The following is a 20,673-nucleotide window of genomic DNA, read 5'->3' on the forward strand; positions in this document are numbered from 1 at the left end:
ACCGCATTCATTTTGCAGTATACTTATCATCCTCTCCTACTCCATAAATTTATTAACGGATGAAACCCCGCTTATTTTCATTAATAAATTGAAAATAAGCGCTGAGTCTTGTTTTTTAATAAATTAAAAAAAACAAGACCCAGCGCATCTTACGCACGAATATGACCTTAATGCTAATAGATTCACAATTTCGTGAAAAACAATCTGAGTAATAAAAATCCACAATTATATAGTAAATACATTACTATGTAAAAAGAACCAAAGACTTTCGAACACCTGAACGGTGTTCCTCATCAGTGTTAACGTTAAAATGCAAAGTGAGGGTAGTTTTCTTATGAAATAGTTTTTAAAAATTGGGGGCGTGGCGAGAAGATAACAGCCCATCACGGAAGTGCTGGTTCGGGTGTTAAGTAATACCAAATTCAACAGGCAGTTGCGCCAATCTCCTTGATCTTCGTACTTGCGATGTTGCATCTGCCTGCGCTGCATAGGTGCCATAGTCGGAACCATCCACAGGGACGTCGGCTATCTGGAGAGAGAGGGGAAGGAAGCAGAACATCAGGAGTTCACACGGTCAACATCAGTTTTGAAATTAAAATGTTTAATGTAGTGTTTGGCAATAAACCAGTTGATGAAAGGGTCTTCATTAGTAAAATGACTTATCTTCAAACGATATTCCCATGTTTATGGCAGCACCTTCAACTAATCTTCTCACGTGAGAATCGTCACTTAAAAATAGTTCGTGCACCACCCCAATTAATTTTGTGGTCTAAATTAAAACTATGAGCTACCAAAGCGCTCCCCTGTGCATGAAGATCATAGACCCTTCTATGTTCCCTTAATCATACATCCAGTCCCCTACCACTCTCCCCGTAGTAACAACCATTGCAATCATGGCAGGAACCTTTGTAAACACCGCTGTTTCTCTTGGTGCTGTTATTATTCTTGGTAAGGGCTTTTGCCAAGGTGTTTTTATAGGTATAAACAATTTTTATATCCTTTTGGTATTTATTCATATAATCGCCCACTCTTGCGACTTCTTCTTCAAAGGGTAATGATACAGGTTTCTTGTTACTTATTTCCTTAATAACATGGCCTATATAAAAGCTCATTTTAGCACGGCTGATGGCGTCAGAAATAAAATGTTCCGGGTATTTTAAGGACCTAAAGGTATCTACGACATGGGAGAGTTCTTCATCTAGAAATTGGGGGTCGCATGTACGGAGTGCTCTTAAAACAAAGCTAATGATAACATTCCTTTTAACTTGCTGTGAGTGGTGGGAAAAATAATGAATATAATTTTCTTTGTTAGTAGCTTTTCTAAAAACTGAAAATTTGAAAGAGTTACTGTTTACATCCCTATGAATTAAGACATCTAAGAAAGAAATCTTGCCATCAACCTCTTTTTCAACTGTAAATTTTATAGAATCGACAACGTTGTTGGCAGTATTCAGTAAGCAGTCTAAAGCTACGTCATCGCCGTAAAAAAAATAATAAATATATCGTCTACATATCTCACCCACAGAGCAGGCTTGCAGGTTGGGTTACATCTCCTTAATATTTCAACTTCTATGAACTCCATGCACAGGTTAGCTAAAACTGGTGACAGTGGTGAACCCAAAGAAACACCAGATTTTTGCTGGAAATATTCATCATTAAAAGTGAAAATAGTACAATCAACACAGATTCTAACCAAGTCGAGAAATTGGTCACATGGAATAGGAAAGCTGATAATCCCCTTCTTCGTGTCTTTTCTTTAAATTTTCCAAAACAAAATCAAGCGGAACATTCGTAAATAAGGAGGTGACATCCGATGGTAGGATGATTACATACATATACATACATACATACATACATACATACATACATACATACATACATACATACATACATACATACATACATACATACATACATACATACATACATACATACATACATATATATATATATATATATATATATATATATATATATATATATATATATTACTGCTACCTACCAAAAGGAAAAGATTATTTAATTTTTTTTAAAAGTCATCAAAATTCTTATTCAAACATTTAAAAAGCTATTTATAGAAAGGTAAAACTGTATTACATTAAGATTATTACATGTGTGTGTTCCAGCTTAACTCTGAATTGTATCGAGCAATTTCAACCAAACTTGGTATACACATGACTTACTATCTAGAAAAGAGAACTGTGGGGATAAGACATCACTAACACCAAAGGGCACCAAACGGGGTGGGAGGTGGGAAGGGCTTATCTGTTTAGAGATTTATCTCTTTTAGATAGAGTGGTGCGTTGTGGTAGGTTTCTGTTTCCTAAGAGTGGTAGTTATGACTTGGACCATCGACGGATGGTCTCTTGTTTGTCACTTTTTCATAAATTGTATTTCAACAGAGATCTTTCACATTCACAATTGATCCCTGATCCCCTTTATCTGCCAATAGCAACCAGATTCGCTGAACAACAGTACCAATATGCAGTAAATGTGCCTCGCTGTCGAACTTCTCAGTTCCAGAGGTCCTTTATTCCTCACACCGTTGGACTGTGGAACAGCCTCCCAGAGGAAGTCGTGCAATTGGAACTTCAGAAGTTCAAGCGAAGGTGCGATACATTACTATCCTAATACTATTTCTTGAGTTTTAATACATTTTTATCTATTTGTAAGGACGGGGGATTGAGTGACATACTGGCTAGGTGTTAACTGGTTTATTGGTAGTTCCTTACTGAGATAAATGTACATGTTGTTGTTGTTTTTGTTTTAGATTTAGCTGGCATTGCCCCTAGAGCAGCCGTAACTATGTTGATGATGAGTCTCTGCTCCTAGGAGCAGAACGCAAAGTAAATGTAAATGTACAGAATCTTCGAAGATGTTATTGACGTGTCCGAGCGGTTAAGTAGCATCTACACACAGACAGGTGAAAGCAGAGGTAAAAGATTCAGACATCTGTGTTCGTCGGCAGACAAACAGATGGCGATATTGATAAACAAAATAAACGTACGGTGTTAAAACATACATCAATGGAAAGGCCAGGAAATTCTACAAATGGCCAATTGCATGAGATTCGAGACAGATTAATGAATACAATGCAGTAGCATAATATTTGTGAAATGGAAAGACGTTTGATACAGAACAAACAGAAAACATTATACAGTTTGATTAGAAGATTTGTGGAACATTAGTGGTGATTGTACATATTAGAATGTTAGGGAGAAACAGACGGTATGTATGGTTGAATTGCGTTGTCAGAGAAAGAAAACGAGATGCTCTTGTTTTGTCTTGTACTGATGGATACATTAAATCAAGACAACAATGGTTAGGGAGAAACAGACGGAACGAATTGTGGAAGAGACGGCGGACAGACAAATAGCCATCTCATTAGTTTTCTTTTACAGAAAACTAAAATGCATGCGTCATTTACGCCTTCGTTTTTATTATTTATTCTCTAAATATATTCAGTAGGTATTGTACTATAAAGTTCTAGATTTAAATAAGAAATGATGATAGTCAAACCCTCTGTAACGGCGCTCCAAGATTGCTTTACTTGCTCTCCTAACCTCATAAGAGTAGAAGATCAATGTCAACAAACAACTCGAAATTTAAAAGTGGTCTCCGTTGAGGTTCTCTGGCTACTCAAAGGTGTTTTTTTCTTTTGTGTTGTGTTTCTGTTAAGTAAAGCGTGGTTTCTGCAAAAAACGTAAGTATTGCAACATTGATTTTCATTTCGGTAGAACTAGCAAGAGCTCCGCATCGGGTACGGTATTTGGAAATTGATTTTTCCTATAGTATTTTGATTGCTTAGGCAATTAAGAATTTGCCCTTTTTTGTCGGTCGACTGTAATTAAACTCAGAAGTTGTACGTTGACCATCCTGGTAGGCCCAACCAAAATTCAGTGGACACTTGTTTACAGAGTAGAAGGGACATAGGCTGGGTAGGCAACAAAAGGCAGTTGGCTGCAGTGCGACAAGTGTAGTGAGTGGTTTCACACAAATTGCATACCCTAAATATCACAAATGAACACTATGCTGGCATTCAGAAAGCGGTAGATACAATAAAATGGTGGGTAGATCTAAGTAGTAGCTCCGTGGCAGTGATTTCCTTCTAACTTGACTTTTTCTACAGTTTTTTGGTTGCTAATTATGGATTTACCTTCAATTTTTGTCGCACGAATGTAATTCACCTGTAATTAACCCCTGAAGTCCGTCCAACAAGGGGTTTCCATACACAATCTTCACAAGACAGAGCACGGGTACATCTGTTTGAAAATGCCTAATAGCACCCTGAGAAAGTGCAATAACTTGTTAACGTATGGGTAAACCCCCCCGGGCCAGTACTAAAGATGGCGAAGAGATATTCCATTTAGCTGACAACAAACAAACCCACTGCCAGTATCAGAAGCCCTAAAAGTGTAGAAAAAACCAGTTTTCAAGGTAAAAACAGGTGCGGAGCTAATGCTTAGAATTACCAAATGGTGTTGTGTATAGCGTAGAAACAGTCTTGAACAGCTAGGCTAGTTTAGGCTAGATGGGGAGAATAAGGAACTCAGGGGGGAGAACATGAGGTATTTCTGAGCAAGAGCTCTGCATGGACAATTGCCTTGGAAATTGATTTTTCCTACCTTTTAATGTTGCTAATGAAGGTGGTGGTGGTGGTGTTATTGTTGGTCAATTATTATCAAACTCATATCTACCCACCATGGTTGGGGACCCTTTGGGAACGCTGGTTTTGGAAATGGGAGAAAGACCGGACTGCCATGTCGTTGTTATAGAATGGTTCTGCATATGTGCAAGTCATCATGAGCCATATGTTTAAGAAGGGATTGGCTAAGGAAACCCATTATTAAAGGAACTATACTAACCTAATGTACCCTAACCTAACCTCACCTAGCAGGCTATGTTACTTAGTCAGGGGGCTCTGCCCCGGACTCCCTGGTAAAGGAAACTCCACTTCACCAGAAGCTCCTCTGTGACACTGCACATGTGGGATAGCATTCCAGGATGGCCAGTGTACAACTTCTGAGGCTAATTACAGTTGTCTGACAAAAATTAACAGTAACTTCTTAATAAGCAACCAAAGTAATATTCAATGCGGAGCTCTGAGTTCTACTGAATATGGAACTCAGGAGGGAGAATAAGGAGCTTAAAGGAACTTGGAAGAGAATCAGATACTTAAAAGTGACTAGGACAAATAGAAGCAACAAATAAGGACATCAGAGAGACTATAGCCAAAGACTTATAAGAGGAGATTCTCAACAGCAGCAACATAAGGGAAACAGTCCAGGAAGAAATAAGAGAGGCTCAGGACAAAGAAAGAAAACCTGATAATATTCAACATACCAGAACCTCAGGGAGGAGATGAAGTAGAAAACCTCAAGATAGATGAAGATAGGTGTAGTGAAATTTTCACAAAGGAACTTAACCTAAGCAAAGAGGAATGGAAAATTAAAGAGGCAGTAATTTACTTAGGCCTCGACCACAAGAAGTATGAAACACTGAAACGACAGACAGATCAAATCTCAGACCACTACTTATAAACTTCAACAACGAGAGAGAAAAATGGAGCATATTATAAAGTACTAAAGGTAGTTTGTAGAATGATGAGACATGCTCCGAACGGAAGCTAAGTTCATTGTCTCTGATGTTTAGTGTTACTTGGGAGCCCCCTGGCCAGGCCAGGGCATGACGCCCTACCAGAAGTTAGGTAGGTAAGTTCTGGTTAGGTCAGGACCTGGCATTCTAGGAAAGGTTAGGTTTATTTACGTCTGCGGAACTTGTCCAGTTGTTTTACACTCACCCTGGTGCTAAACTGCTAAAGAGCACGGAGAAAGAAATTTACAAAAAATATCCATAGTGCCAGACATGACTGCCAAAAAGAGAAAAAAGACAGCTTATTAAGATTACGATTCAATAGTAAGCAGGAAAATAAAGAGGAAGGATGGTATATTATTAAGGGAGAGTTGAAAAGAAGGGAAAACTTGCAGCTGTCTAGAATGCTGTAAAAAGGAAACCCAGAGGAGTGTAGATAGAAATAATAGAATCTCTAAAGTAATGTAAATAATTTAGAGGTAGGAAATAATAAAATCTCCAGTATTGTAAGTAATTTAGAAGTAGGAAATAACAGAAACTCTGGTAATGTAAATACTAAATAGTTTAGAGGTGGGAATTAATAGAATCTCTCATAATGTAAATAATTTAGAGGTGAGCTGTAGAAGAAAAGTAATTAATTTAGGACAGATAGGTGAAGGAAGAACTTTTAATAACAAGCATAGGCTAGTACCATGAGATTCACAGCCGGTGTCCCGGTGTTTTTCTGGAATAAAATTTTATCAACGTATCTGACAAAGATGACACTTTGTCACAGTATCTTATATCCCTACCTAAACCTAATTTTTACTGTATTCTGAACATATTATTCATGGAAAATTTGCCCATTAGCATGTATTTTTCACTGAGAAATATTCATAATTCTTGTAATTATAAGAGTAACTTTTTGTGATAAAACTGACTTCAGGTTGCATTTTTAGACATCGCCAGCAAACTCAGAGGAATGTTTTTAGAGGGGAATATACAATGACCATAACTTATGGGACGTCATTAACTTGTTCACTGTATCCTGTATTCGATGGATAATTGGCTATTATGAGTAAAAGTCTCAACCTCTGGCAGTTATAAGTGAAATATGTCATTAACTTGCCTCCTTTCGATGGATAACTATTCATGAAAAATACAACTTGTTTACACTTTGTATTTAGTGGTAGCAGTAGTAGTAGTATATAGGATTTATGCCTGTAACCCATCTTCTGTAGGTTATTTTTCATTTGAAAGATGATAATGCTTGTTACTATACCTCTGCAATTGAGTGGATTCACTTTATTGTACTCTTGGTGTCCGAAAAAGGGGAAAAATAAATGGTCACTTGACTTTTGCTGCATAATGTACGAACAGGTAATTACTGTTAATATTTTCATTTGCTTATTATTATCAGGTTTTATGAGTCCAGAATGACTTCGTCTAATCTTAGAGACAAACAGTTGCTTACTGTAGGTTGTAATTGATGATCTGCCAATTCATCACTTTCAATTAAGAAAGAATCATTCAAGTGAGCAAATTGTATTTAAAAGGACTGAATAAATACTGTATATACTGGTTTCTCTGTGGAACATTATACATTTTTTAGTCAGCCCATTCGCGTTATTTTTCACTGAGAAATATTCACTATACTGTATTTTCATATCATTTTCATGAATAAATGCAATATTGGTATTTCAAAAAGCCTACCAACAATTGAACTACCATGCTGGTAATATTCTGTGGAATAAGAAAACAACTTTCATTTTAATGTTACAATTCAGCCATTGTTGTGCTCTGTCACTAAGAGGACAGGAGTGATAATATGAAATGACATGCCCTTACATGGATGCTTTATTTAACATAATTACACATGAGGAAACTTGTCATTATAATCAATGGGTGGATTATGGTGTTTTGGGCTAAGCCCAAGCACTGGGATCTATAGAGGTCATTCAGTGATGTATTATGATCCATGACTTTTTTTTTTTTTGGCAAAGCAAGTTTTAATGTTGTTCCGCAAGTTATAATTTACTAAGAAATCAACAACTATTGCTTTATAGATCATATATAATTATCTTTCTGCACCTTATGGAAGTCAACAAATAACAAAAACTTGGTAGCCTTGGATGTCCAGGTGTACTCCTTACCCAAAAAAAGAGTCCTATTATTCATTTACCTGTTCAAGCTTATGTAGGGTTTGCCGTGGGCCTCCTCACTTCTACACAATTGTGCAAGTCGAGTGACAAAAGCTGTCCTGCAACCACAGGGACAATGACTTATCACAGCCGCCATTCTTGAAGCCTTGACGAGGTATGAATATTCATTCAGAATTTCAGAGACAGCTGTTTGTCGTCATCACCTTGTGGGAGGAGTCGGGACGTCATGTGTTTACGTCACGTATAACTTTGAACCCATACATTAGAGTGCTCTGCCACTGGCTTCGGCTGAACCCATACATTAGAGTGTTCCGCCACTGGCTTCGGCTGCTTTATTTTACTCTTATGAATATACTTTTTTCTGATATAAGCTATAAAAAATGCTGCCAAAAATTATGTATGAATGTAAAGTATTCTATGGCTAAGTAATATCTTTGTCAAATGCACAGAAAAAAGTTATTCCGGAAAAACACCGGGACAAAGGCTCTGAATCTCATAGTAGGTTTAGGAGAATGCAGCAGTTTGCAGCTAACAGATAAAAGGTTAGATGGTAGACGAGCTTTGAGAAATAAGGGAAAGGGAAAGGGACAGATAGTGAACAAAGTAGAAGATGCATAAAGAAATTTTTAAATAAAGCTCATGAATACCAAGGGCTGACAAAAGATAAACTAATTGAACCAATAGATTTAACACAAAAAAAATACAATTATGTGCAATACTGAAACATAAAAATTACTATTCCCAACAGGTATTAGTGTGATAAACTCAATGAGAGACGAGGATGATACCAAAGGTGGAGGTCTATTAATAAAGAGTAGTTGTTCTGACACGATATACAAACTATCGGTCCTTTACATTAGGAATTACTTACAGCGAAGCTGGACATGGCCATTAAACTCTTGAACAAGGTGGATAGGCAGTAACTACCTCCAGGTAGGCGGGAATACCCGCCTGCCCGGATGTAAACATTCCAGTTTGCTTTTGGCCGTTGTGCGTTGCAGACGTATTTTCGGATCTCTTTGCCTGACAGTCGTTAAGCTCTTTATTATCCCAGTGGGATTTCCCGGTATTTTTATGTATATATTGCTTGTGTTTGATATTTATTAATACAAACCCATGATTTGTGATAGCCTTGCATAAGCCATCATTCCCCTACATGTGTGTCTTGGTTTTGATGGCCAAGTACATATTTAGAGGGGCATAACCGAGTGGTAATGCTTCTCTTCCAGTAGCCCTTTATTTAGATATGGAGATATTAGATTGGGACGTAATATCTTCGCTCCCCTACATTGATCGGGACATAAGGGTTCACTTCCCTTCTTGGGCTCCCACCCTCCGTGTACAAGGGCATGACTACTTCCATCCTACTTGTGCTGAGTGTTGTTTTTGCTGCCTGCGCTATAGAGTTGCAGTGGGGAGGTTGCAGGCGTCGTTGGTAAGTTCTGCTTCCATGGTGCCTTTGGTGGCCTCCTTCCTTCTCTCTCCCTGTAGGTTCTTCCTTATCTCTCCTTCGGTAGAGATCTCTCTCCTTCAACCTCTTCGCTTGCTCGTCGGGTGAAGACCACCGGAGGGGGGCGGTCAGGTGACCTCTTCTAAGGGGCCTCCTCTCGCTGCGTAGGGCAGTTCCCCTCGTAGCAAGAGGAGTCTCCCTCTGCTAATCATCTTTGCTTTTTCTTTCAGGTTGACAGTGAGCATCACAGGCACAGCAGTAGTTGGCTGGATATGTCAGGCGATATCTTGCATGAAGGAGTCCCGACGTTCATTCAGTGTTGCTTCAGGATCGTTCCGACTCTGTTCCTGCCCATGTGGATTGATCGCTGTCATTGCTGGCCTTCATGTATGCTGTGGCACTGCCGCTGATGTATCTGTGGTCCATCTGCTCCTGCTGTTTCCTGTGTTAAGCTCCTGTTAACTCAACGACAGTCTCTGGGCGGTTCTTCCTTCCTGCCTGGTGATCATTCCTGTTGCTGCTGGTGGTTCCTGATGTTCCTGGCCATTGCGGTTCCTGCCTTCCGAACCACTTCCATAGCTCCTGCATCGGCTATCCTAATCATGCCTGCTGCTTCTCCTGGTGGTCGTGTCCTGGGCCGCTTCCGTTGTGTTGCTGTCTAGCTGCCCTGAAAGTTACGATGTCCGCCATCCTGTAGAAGATGTCGGAGTGAAGGTGAAGGAAGTCATCCTGTGGGAGTGATGTTCCTGGCCATTGCAGTAGCTCCTGCCTTCCGAACTGCTTCCATAGCTCCTGCATCGGCTATCCTGATCGTGCCTGCTGCTTCTCCTGGTGGTCGTGTCCTGGGCCGCTTCTGTTGTGTTCCTGCCTAGCTGCCCTGGAGGTTACGATGTTTTGTGTCCACCATCCTGTAGAAGATGTTGGAGTGAAGGTGAAGGAAGTCACCCTGTGGAAGTAGCTGCCGTCTTCTTCAACTTATATTCGATTTTGTATTCTGCTGCCTCTTCCCTTCCTCTCTCGAGGTTTGATGGGTCCCAGGAACCGGACAGACCTCTGTCAGCCGAAGGAGAGGAAGGCTGCTTCTTTCCCCTGATGCCCTTGGACGTCTAGGGACTGCTCCTTCCGAGAAGGCAGTGGGTTTCTCATTGGCTCTTCCTGACTTTTGGGTTAGAAACCGATTCGCATACCCCTGGTTTTTGTGTTTCGGGAGCCGCTGGCATGCAGACCTTGGTTTGCGATCCCGTTCCCAGTCCTAGAGGTTCTGCCTCTAAGGCAGGGGCTGCTTCAGGCGCTTGTTCGCAAGCTGCTCTGAGTGCTCGAGATTCCGTGGAATATAAAGTATCCCGATCTGGTCTGGAGAGTACTCTCTCCACCCCAGTTCGGGAGCAGTGCGAGAGAAAGGGCCAAGGCACCCAGGTGTCTCAGCTCTTCCTGCCAGCACCACAAGTGATCCCCGAGTGCTTACCAGTGCTCGGTCAGGTTCCCAGTCTGGTGTCTCGATCCTATTGGTTTGAACAGCAGAAGAAGCAGGGAAGAGATTCCCTTCGGGAGTCCTACGGGACTTCTAAGGGACTGACTCTTCCGGGAGACAAGCTTCTCTCGTTGGCTCTTTCTGCCCTCGGGTGGGAACTGATTCGCATTCTCCTCTGGGGTCTCGTGTTTTGGGGGCCGCAAGAGCATGGCCTCGAGAGGCCGCGCCCTTATTGCCAGTCTTAGAAGTCTGTGTCTAAGACTGGTTCTGTGCCTGGCTCTTTTTGATTTTTTAGGAAACCGAAAGCAGCCGCTCCCAATTTTTGGGACTCTCGTAGGTCGCTCGAATTCTGTGAATCATGAGCGCTCTCCTGACAAGAGGCAGAGGATGAGAGAAAGTGCTGAGATGCTAGGTGTCTCGATACTGCCCACCAGCTGCTTCGGTTGCTTGGCTGGGTTTCATCCTTGTGTCTTGAACCTAAGGTTTTGAGCATGCAGGATAGCAGACACAGAATTCCCCTTTGAACCTTCTTCTTGAGGGGGCTTGGTCTCGAAGGAGTTTAGAGTTTGGGAAACTAGCGCTAGTTCACGGCAGATGAGTTCCGCCCTATCCAGTTCCGATTGTATTCACGCGATCGGCTCTGCTTACTCGCCATGCCCAGCCCCTGGTTGCACTTGTGAGACTGGCTCGGTTCGCCCGCTTGCCTCCCAGCCCACTGCATACCACCAACTGGATTGGTTTCACGTGATCGCCTCTGTTCGGTGCGGCTCGGCTCGGCCCCACTCAGTTTCTCTGCATCAGGTTTTTGGCTTTGTTCAAGTGAACTTTTTTCTTCTTTGCCACCCGTTCTTCTTCTTTGGCAGTAATCTCCTTCAGTTGATTATCGCCACGGTCCGCCGCCTCCTGCTGGTCTTACTGGCACAGGTAGCACTCTTTCTCCTCACCTGTTCTCTTTTCCTCTCAGTTGTTCCGAGAGGCGCAAGATGGACAGAGAGAGCTCCGATGAATTTGTCTTCGGAGTTCGGCTGCCTGGCATGCTTTGGGTGTCAGTCCCCCAATTGTCTCATAGTGCAACGAGGTAGCCGAGGCGGGGTTTCTTGGGATCTGCCAAGGTCTCCCTCCATGGAGAGAGGTACAGGAGTTTCATGCTTCAGAAGCAGCAAGGGTCTTCCTCTTCAAGTTGTGATCGCCCTCGTTTTTCGGAGAACTTCACGTTGATTAATCAGCGCGAGGATCCCCGGGACAGGACTGCAGCTCCCCCAATGAATAATCTTCATCACTCTCAACCCCCCACAGTTCCCAAGGGGCCAAGAGTTTTGAGGGGCCACTGCAGTCCTTGCTTGCAAGAGCGTTCTCGACCAGATGAATTCTTTTCTTCGGACAAGGAGTTCATTCAGGTCGGGACACCAAGCTTCTCCCCTGCCTCAACAGAGTACGAATTCTTCTTGCCTCTGAGGGTCTTGCTGACTGCAGGTCTGGTGCTGGTGAAGGACTTTGTCTCAATTCAGATCTCTGGTTTCATAAGTCCCGAGTTGGCTCAACGCTTAGGAATGAACCTTTACTTGGTTCTGCCTTTCTCTTTCAGAGATTTGTCAGATACCGCTGGTAGTCAAGTCTAGGCACTGGTTTGTCCTTAGGACAGTGGCCAAGACCTTGGGTCTTAGTCATTTCGGCTTGACCTTGAGTTCAAACCAGCCTCCCCTCAACTTCTAAGAAGTCCCAGGCTTCGGAAGAAGATCACGGAACACATAGCCCTCTTCTTCCCTTCCAGGAAAGTGTGCATAACTGTGTCTCTTTCCACCTCTTCCATAAGGGAGGAGGGAAGAGAGAAAGAAATATCGACCGGGAAGAAATTCTCCTACTGCAGATGTGTGGATGAAATGATACTTATCGTTCTGGAGCTGGCAGTGACATTGCCGAGACCTGGAATGGATTCCTTCAGGTTTAAGGTGATCTATTTACCATTGGGTCTCGCCACGCCATTCTTTTCATCAGCTGTGTCTTGTATTCATTTCCATCCAGTCCCGTTCGGTTTCTCCCAACCTGCTCAGATTCAGGAAATGCTAGCACCCACGCTAGAGTTAATCATCTTGGTATCCTGTCATCTTGCAAACAAGTCCCCATATATGGGGAGAATGGAGGTCTGCTTCCATTCTTTCCATCCAGTTTCTTTCCTCTTCAAAATTTTGAGGAAAGAGACTAATGCTATTGATTGAAGGTACAACAAAACTCAAATCATGCATTGCATGAATTTTTTCACTTGGATTTGAATTTGTCTACTTTTCCAGATTTGTTGAAGTATTGTTGATTTTTAGGCACACACTTGCTTAAAGTACTTTGTCTTGAAGCTCATCAGTGTGTAACTTGGATGATGATTAGTGACCTGATCTCATCAACATCCTGGACTCAGAGGACAAGAGTGTTGGCCTTCAAAGATCTTATTCAGCTGATGAGTTTGGAAAGTTTTAAAGTTTCATATGGACAAATTGGATAGGAACAACAAAACCAGAGCTGAGGGTAGAGCTATGAGTTAGAACCGACTAAACAAGTCTTAGGGAATCGCAATATTCCTCCTTCTTCTGCCCTCCTGTTTCATATGTCCTCCTAATATTTCCATCAACTCAAGTGTTCCTGGCTATGCACCCTTGATAGCCAATTAGAGTATGTTTGACAGTAAATTTGATGTGGGGATGTATTGAAATTAGGCTCATGGTTTGAGGTCCTGATGGAACGAAGTTCTCCTTTTAAACAAGTGTCAGTGCCAGTGGAGGAGGTGACTGTCCAGCCCACAGATTCCCTACCATCTTTCTGTTGCCTCCCTGAACCAACAAAGGTCAAAGGAGGTCAGTTGTTCCTCATCTGTACCAGTTGCCCAGTTCCAACAGTCCGCTGGAAAGGTGTTCGCTGTGAGTGCCCACCAGTTGTGACTCTCATTTAGGGTTCCAGTCCGGGAAAGAGACGTGTGTGGCGTTTGCACAGTCTCATCCTTTAAAGAGATGGAAGGACCATCTCCCATTTCTCCCGCTCAAGACCTTGCTATCAGTAGAAGATGGTTGAACAGGTGAAGGGATCAATTCACCAGATTGCTCCCACTCCAGTCCTGGTTCCTAAGCACTCATCCAGCAAACGCTCATCTTGCGCCTGCATGAGCAGTCAGCGATTTCCAGAGCACCATCCAGACCATCAGCATCTATTTTTGGTTTGCCTGTCTCAGACTTTGTTCCTCTTGCTCTTCTGAGTGCCCTTTGACCATTTCGATGATCCAGACCCAGCACCAACCGAGCATCCACATTCTTTTGCTTCACCTGCCTTAATGTCAGAGGAGCTGTGGTACTTTCCGAAAATTGGATGATTCTTAACCTGGATGTTGTCGATGTTTTTGCTAAGCCTTCTTATTTTTCAGAAGAGGAAGAGGTCTTCCATAAGAACACATCTTTCATCTGGCATCTCTGATGAAGTAGGTTTTGGCAGCTTTTGGCTTACTTCCGCCATACCGGTTTACTTTTCACCACTTCTACATTTCTGATGATTAAGTCAACAGACTTAGTTCCATCTGCCAAAGATGGTTCTCTTCCTTTCTGTCAGCCTGGAAGCAAGATGTTGTCTGTTCAGAGAGCAAGGGAAGGCTGCTTGTCTTTTCCTCCAGCAAGATTGATGGCCAGAGATATCTCTCCTATTCGACAGGCCCTTCCAACCTTTTGCTGGCCCTTGTGGTGGCTTCTCTGATTAACAAGTTGAGTTTCCTTGAACTGGCAGCTCCTTTTGCCATTGGGCTTCTCAAGAAGAGGGAGCTGTGGTGCTCCTTCACCATGAAAGGAGTTACCGTATGTCTTTCCAGAAATCTGCTCTTCTTCCTTTTGAACCCATCCTCCTACATCTCCTTCGGGATGAGAATAGGACTTAAACGCAAGATCTTCTAGCTCCTGGATCTTGGTTTCTGATCCAAGTTGGACTCTCTCCATCAGTAGCAGCTCTGTTTTTCTTCTAGAATCAGACAATTCTTTAGGTCCCCCTCTAGCAAGTGGGAGGAAGGAGATCCATCAAGAGGAAGTCAAACCTCTGCCAGAAAGTTTTCCCATCCTTTTTCCTGTAGTGCCTCAGACTCGCTCTTTTTTGAAGATTCTGCCAGCCAGAATTGGGTATGAGTTTTAACGTTACTCAATTCCTTTCAAAGAGGATCCATTGATGGCATATCTGAGGGCTATTTGATTTGTAGCTCTCAGGAGGAAGCTCCAGACCAAGAAAGAAAGTCCCAGAAGTAGTGGAGAACTCCAGTCAAGAGGATTTTACAACCACTTGTTTGTTGTCCCAAGAGTTCGGGGGGGGTAGAGTCCTGTCCTTGATGTAAGCACTTTGAAGTACATTCAGAAAACAAAGTTCAGGATGGAGAACCAGTCAGGTTTGTATCCAGCAGGGTTACTGGATAAAAAATAGATGTGCAAGATTACTATTCAAAACAGTCCATGTCAGAAACACCTGAGATTTGTCTTTAGTAGAGGTAATTATAGAACAGCTTAAGATTTACCCAGCCCCTCAGGTATTCAGTGTAGTCGTATCTCATCTTGTGAAATAAAGAAAGAAAACATTTGTCTGAATAACGACTGGCTCCTCTGCTACTCAAAGCAATGCACAAAGGAGAAGACTTCACAAGAACTTTTTGATAAATTAGAAGTCTCAACTAGTCCCAACTCTATATTTAGGGATGAAGATCAGCTCTTTGAGTTTTCTGGTTTTTCCCTCCCCCAAGAAGATAGAGCCCTGCCTTCGGTCAGTTCAAGATCTCCTTTCTCTTCCAGTTTGCTCTGCGAATCGGTGGGTGAGTTTACTGGGAACCCTCTGATCCATCGAACAGTTTGTGAAGCTAGGAAGACTTCATATAAGGCCCCTTCAGTTTTTCCTGAGGGCAAGCTGGAACAGAGGGGAGCAACCACACACAGTGACATTTCCGATTGCAGCAGAGATAAAGGAGGACCTCTGGTGGTGGACGTCCAGAGACAGACTGTCAGAGGGAAAGTCTCTTCATCTTCTGAGCCCCAACCTCTCTTTTTATGCAGACACCTCAGACCAAGGTTGGGAAGCACTTTTGGGCACCCTAGAAGCTTCTGGCACATGGTCTCCAGAGCAAAGGAAGTTGCACATAAATGTCAAAGAGTTGTTCACAGACAGAACCATGGTGATTCATTCCAACAACACCACAGCTCTCTCATACATCAGGAAGCAGGGCAGAACTCGCTTGTTCTCCCTATGTGAGGCAGTGAAGGAGCTGCTCATTTGCGCAGACCAGAATCAGGTCAGGATCACCACCAGATTCATCCAAGGGAGGATGAATGTCCTGGCAGACGAACAAAGTCAACGAGGACAAGTCCTTTCGACAGAATGGACTCTGAATTCGACAGTCTGCGACAGCCTCTGGAGGTTGTGGGCCAGACCAACAGTGGATCTGTTCGCCACATCGAGGAATTACTGTCTTCCTCTTTTTTGTTTGCCAGTTCTGAACCCACAGGCTTGGGCGATGGATGCCATGCTAGCAAACTGGTCGAACCTGGACCTTTATGCATTTCCCCCATTCAACATGGTGAGAGCAGTTCCCAACAAGATCCAGTCTCACTGCAACGTATCATTGAATCTGATAGCTCCCTTCTGGCCACTCAAAGAATGGTTCCCAGACCTTCTAAAGCTTCTTGTGGACTTTCCAAGACTACTGCCTCAAAGTCCACATCTTTTCAAACAACCCCATCTCTGGAAATTTCACCAAGGCCTATCCGCTCTAGCTCTGACTGGATTCAGGCTATCTGGAGACTTGTCAGATTCAGACTATCTGGAGACTTGTCAGAGCGAAGAGATTTTCAAAACAAGCTGTGGAAGCTATTACCAGGTGTAGACAACAGTCTACCAGCAGAGTCTACCAGGCCAAGTGGGCCATCTTCCACAGGTGGTGCAGCAACAATAATGTCTCGTCTGCTAAAAGCACTGTAGCTCAAATAGTGGACTTCCTTCTTCTCTTAAGGAACAAGGGGCTCTCTTCATCGACTATTAGAGGCTACAGATTGATGTTGGGGTCAGTTTTTAAACATGGGGAGTAGACTTAGGGTCTACAGTAATCAGGACCTGAGTGATCTGATTAGGTCTTTCGAGACTACTAAGCAGCTGCATTTCAAGACTACTGAGCAGCTGCAAGACGCCTCTGTTTCATGGAACTTAGATGAGGTGCTGAAATGGTCAGCAGGCCCTGCTTATGAGCCCCTCTGTTCCATTTCACTTAAGAGCTTAACAAAGAAAACTTTTTCTAGTATCCTTGGACATGGCTAAACAAGTGAGCGAGCTGCAAGCAACTGACAAATGCATTGGTTTTTCATAAGGGGATGCTGTCTGCTCCTTTTTGCTTGGCTTCCTAGCTAAGAATGAGCCTCCATCTAATCCCTGGCCATGCTCGTTCTCCATTAAAAACCTTATGGATATTCTAGGACCAGAGGAGGAGGAAAGAGTCCTGTGTCCAGGATGAAGAGATCAGAGGCCCTGCCAGTAACCTCTGGTGTTCCGTGAGGAATCTGTCTAAGCCCATGTCAAAAAATGTGTTATCATTCTTTCTTAGAAGCTTTATTATAGAGGCACTCTCAAATACAAGAAGATGGTCTGCCTTCCGTTACGGTGAGAGCGCACAAGATTAGGGCTGTTGCCACATCGTATGCATTTAGACATAATATGTCGCTCTCGGCTATTCTTCCAGTCAACATACTGGAAATGCAACACCATTTTTGCCTCGCACTATTTAAACAAAATAAAGACAACATTTGAGAGTTGCAGTATCTTAGGTCCATTATCAGTGGCAGGTGCAGTATTAGGGGAAGAAGCATTGGAAGCATCCCCTTCCTATCTGTAACTTCACCTTGAATTTTGGGTGTTGAGTTTTCTTTTGGGAAGCTTGGGAGGTAGATATACCCGGAGTGCCCACCAGTCTGTGGTAGTGGTATGATGGTTTTTAATTATTATTATTGTTGTCGGTGTAGGTGATAATTTCATTTGGTCTTTTTTGATTTGGTACTGCGCCCAAGGTAAGGGCAAATTTTTTCTTTGACGGTTTTGGGTGTTCGAAGGCTCCTTCACTCCAAAGCTCCCTCTTTAAAGTAGGGACTTATCTTGGCTATACCGCCAAGTCACTACAGGTCAAGATGAGCACCGACCAAAAGGCAGTAATCTCCTGCTGTAGCTCTCTTACCAGGTAAGGACACAACAAGCATTTTATCAGTGCTAACAGATTTTATGTTGCAAATTCATCTTCATACCTGACTGTTTTTGGAACAGAATATGTCCATTTATCACACCCCCTATTAATGTGGGATTCAGCTGTGTAATTACTTGGTAAGTTGCATATATGAAAATGGTATTTTTATAATAAAATTAAGTTTCATATATACTTACCAAGTAATTACAGACTAGAGCTCTCCCTCTTCCCCTCTGATGGACATTTAAGCATGAAAGAAGTGATTCTTTCTGTTTTTGTACCTATCATTCCCCAATAGAGGGCGGGGTAGTTACCTACACTTAAAACAAATGAATTGCTACTGCGAACTTCAAATTTTTAACTGCTGCATGAGTAGAAAGTATAACTGTGTAACTACTTGGTAAGTATATATGAAACTTAATTTTATTATGAAATTACCGTTTTGATGAGCAGGTTTTTTTTATCCCATCAGCCTTTACTAAAAGGGTTTGTCCCATTAGCCTTTACTCAAACACAAAGGATTTCTGTCCCATTATTTTAACTCAAACATAAGGGTTTCTGAGCTATGATCCTTTGTTCAAATACAAAAGATTTCTGTCCCATCAGCCTGTACTCAAACATTAAGGGTTTCTGACTCATCAGCCCTGACTCAAACACAAGGGCTTCTCTCCCATCAGCCTTTACAAAACAGAAATAATAGATCATAAGTTTTCCTTTTATAACTTATTTTTCATAAAAAATTAAGAGTATAAATAGTTGACAGATACTTTCATATAAATTTTGTCAGCTAGACCTTTTGCTACGAACATAACAACAATATAGTATCATGTGGTCAAGCAAGGAACTGTATTTGATTTACTGTTTAGTGGCTGTGATATTTGAAAATAATGTAGTTTTTTATTACCTTTCTTGTATAGGTAAGCGATGTCTGTAGACTGTTTTCCGGATGAGGAAATTGCAGGTTTCCTGTCAAAAACCTTCGAAGTGCGCGTCACCACACAAGATTTGCGGCAGCTTAATCCTGAGTTCGTCCAAAAGATGTACTGCAATTTCTTAGTAGATTTTGGTGCTTCACTCGAACAAATTAATCAGGTACTGTAATGTTGTCTAGTCTTGTATTCTGTAATACATAATGATTTTCAGTGGGTCTTTGTTGGATGTATTACTGTATATATTTGAGATTGCCTGACCCCTTAGACAGTAATGCCTCATTTTAGGAAGCAGAAAAGCTTGGTAAGCTGAAAATTTTCCTATTTAAGTCTGTCCACAAGCAGATGGGGCAAGCCTCATGCACTTTATGGAGAATTTGTCTGAGGAATTGGATCTTTCCCCAGGCCATGATGATGATACCTCCTTTCCTTTTAGTGAGAGGGTGGCCTCCCCATATGGGCAAAAGCTGCAGGGCCAGTTTCTACCACCCTAGGAGTATTGACTTTTCTCATGGCTCCTTCTAGTTAAGAGTCTTGAAAGACTAGTAACACTGAAGGGGTGACTTCTCCATAGAGAGTTGTTTACATGGCCCCTTTCCATTGCTTGGATATTAGAAACTTGTATCCAGCTAAGAGGAGTGTTTATAATGTGTACCAGGTATGGTGACATGAGAAAAAAGGAGAGTAGACAAGCTTCTTCAAGTTGCTCATTACTACTGAAGAGTTGGGTTGGTCTAGTGCTACTATGAATTTTTTCAGGTTTACCACCCTCAAGTGAGACTGTCAAGTGATTCAAAGATACTTATGACTTTTGAACCTGGATCAAATGATGCATGAAATTCTTTGTACCTGACAGTTATGTTTCTAATGTGGTTCCCTATGTTACAAACCTTATTTACTTTCAGTTAAGGATGAAATGTGCATTACTTCAGCTCCAGTGATTTGAGTTGCAGTATTGACCTTGACTTGCTGGTTAACCCTCGTACATGGCTCTTCTGGAAGAACTTGCGAGAATGAGCCTCAACTTAGTGGGACTTTTGAGTCTACCATTAGGCATTGCCCTGCATTATCAGTGATGTCTCATTTCACTCTTTTAAGAAAGGAGCCTCTCAAAATCCTGTTGATGTTTTTCAGGGGTATTAAGTATTTGACCTTGATACATTAAAAATCAGATCTTCATATATGTAACTTAACAAGTAATTACAGTACACAGCTATACTTTCTTCTTGCGTGGCAGTTACAAATTTGAAGTTCACGGTAGCAATTCATTTGTTTTTTAGTATAGATAACTACCCCACCCTCTATTGGGGAACAATAGGTACAACAAAACAGAGAGAATCACTTCTTTTCTGCTGGCGTTTGATGCAACACCGAATGTTTTGGTGGTTGATTTTTAGGGTTTTTTTACCGCTTTTCCCAAGGATTTGGTGAAGTACTGATTGTTTTGGTAGCTTTTCAGCTCAGCTTGGTTTGGATTACTGCAATTTCTCTTTCATGATGTCAGATTCTAGTTCATCAAGTACTGTATTAGATACTGTAGGGAGGGTTGCAAGACCCGGATGACAAAAGTGACCTATGTTGGTCATACGATCTGTTCAAAATGCAGAGGACAGGAAAGATCTTACTTGTGCTGAATGTGATGGATGGGATGAGAAGTAATGGAAAGTTTTGAGATCTCATTAGGATAAATTAGATAGGGATAGAAAGACCATTTTAAACGGCTATTTTTTTATATGTTGCCAGAGCTGCCAAGGTAGGTCTCAGAGCATAGAACCTGTCACTAATATTCAAGTTATGGACTGTAATATTCCTTCTTCTTGTGCCCTTGTTTTAGCCCTCATTCTTAGTCCTCCTAATATTTTTCCATC

At 42.0% G+C, this 20,673-nt stretch overlaps 1 protein-coding gene across 1 annotated transcript in view; it reads left to right on the forward strand.

The window, feature by feature from the left end:
* The first annotated feature begins 3,516 nt into the window (after nucleotides 1-3,516).
* The window catches only part of LOC136833438 (uncharacterized protein PF3D7_1120000-like), a 71,396-nt gene continuing 54,239 nt past the window's right edge, over nucleotides 3,517-20,673 (forward strand). Inside the window, exons 1-2 of the mRNA XM_067095599.1 lie at nucleotides 3,517-3,703; nucleotides 18,794-18,968. The gene's annotated coding sequence lies outside the window, so the exon portion shown is untranslated. The remainder of the gene's footprint in view (nucleotides 3,704-18,793; nucleotides 18,969-20,673) is intronic.

The sequence above is a fragment of the Macrobrachium rosenbergii genome, chromosome 51 (genome assembly GCF_040412425.1).
Source record: "Macrobrachium rosenbergii isolate ZJJX-2024 chromosome 51, ASM4041242v1, whole genome shotgun sequence".
NCBI lineage: Eukaryota > Metazoa > Arthropoda > Malacostraca > Decapoda > Palaemonidae > Macrobrachium > Macrobrachium rosenbergii.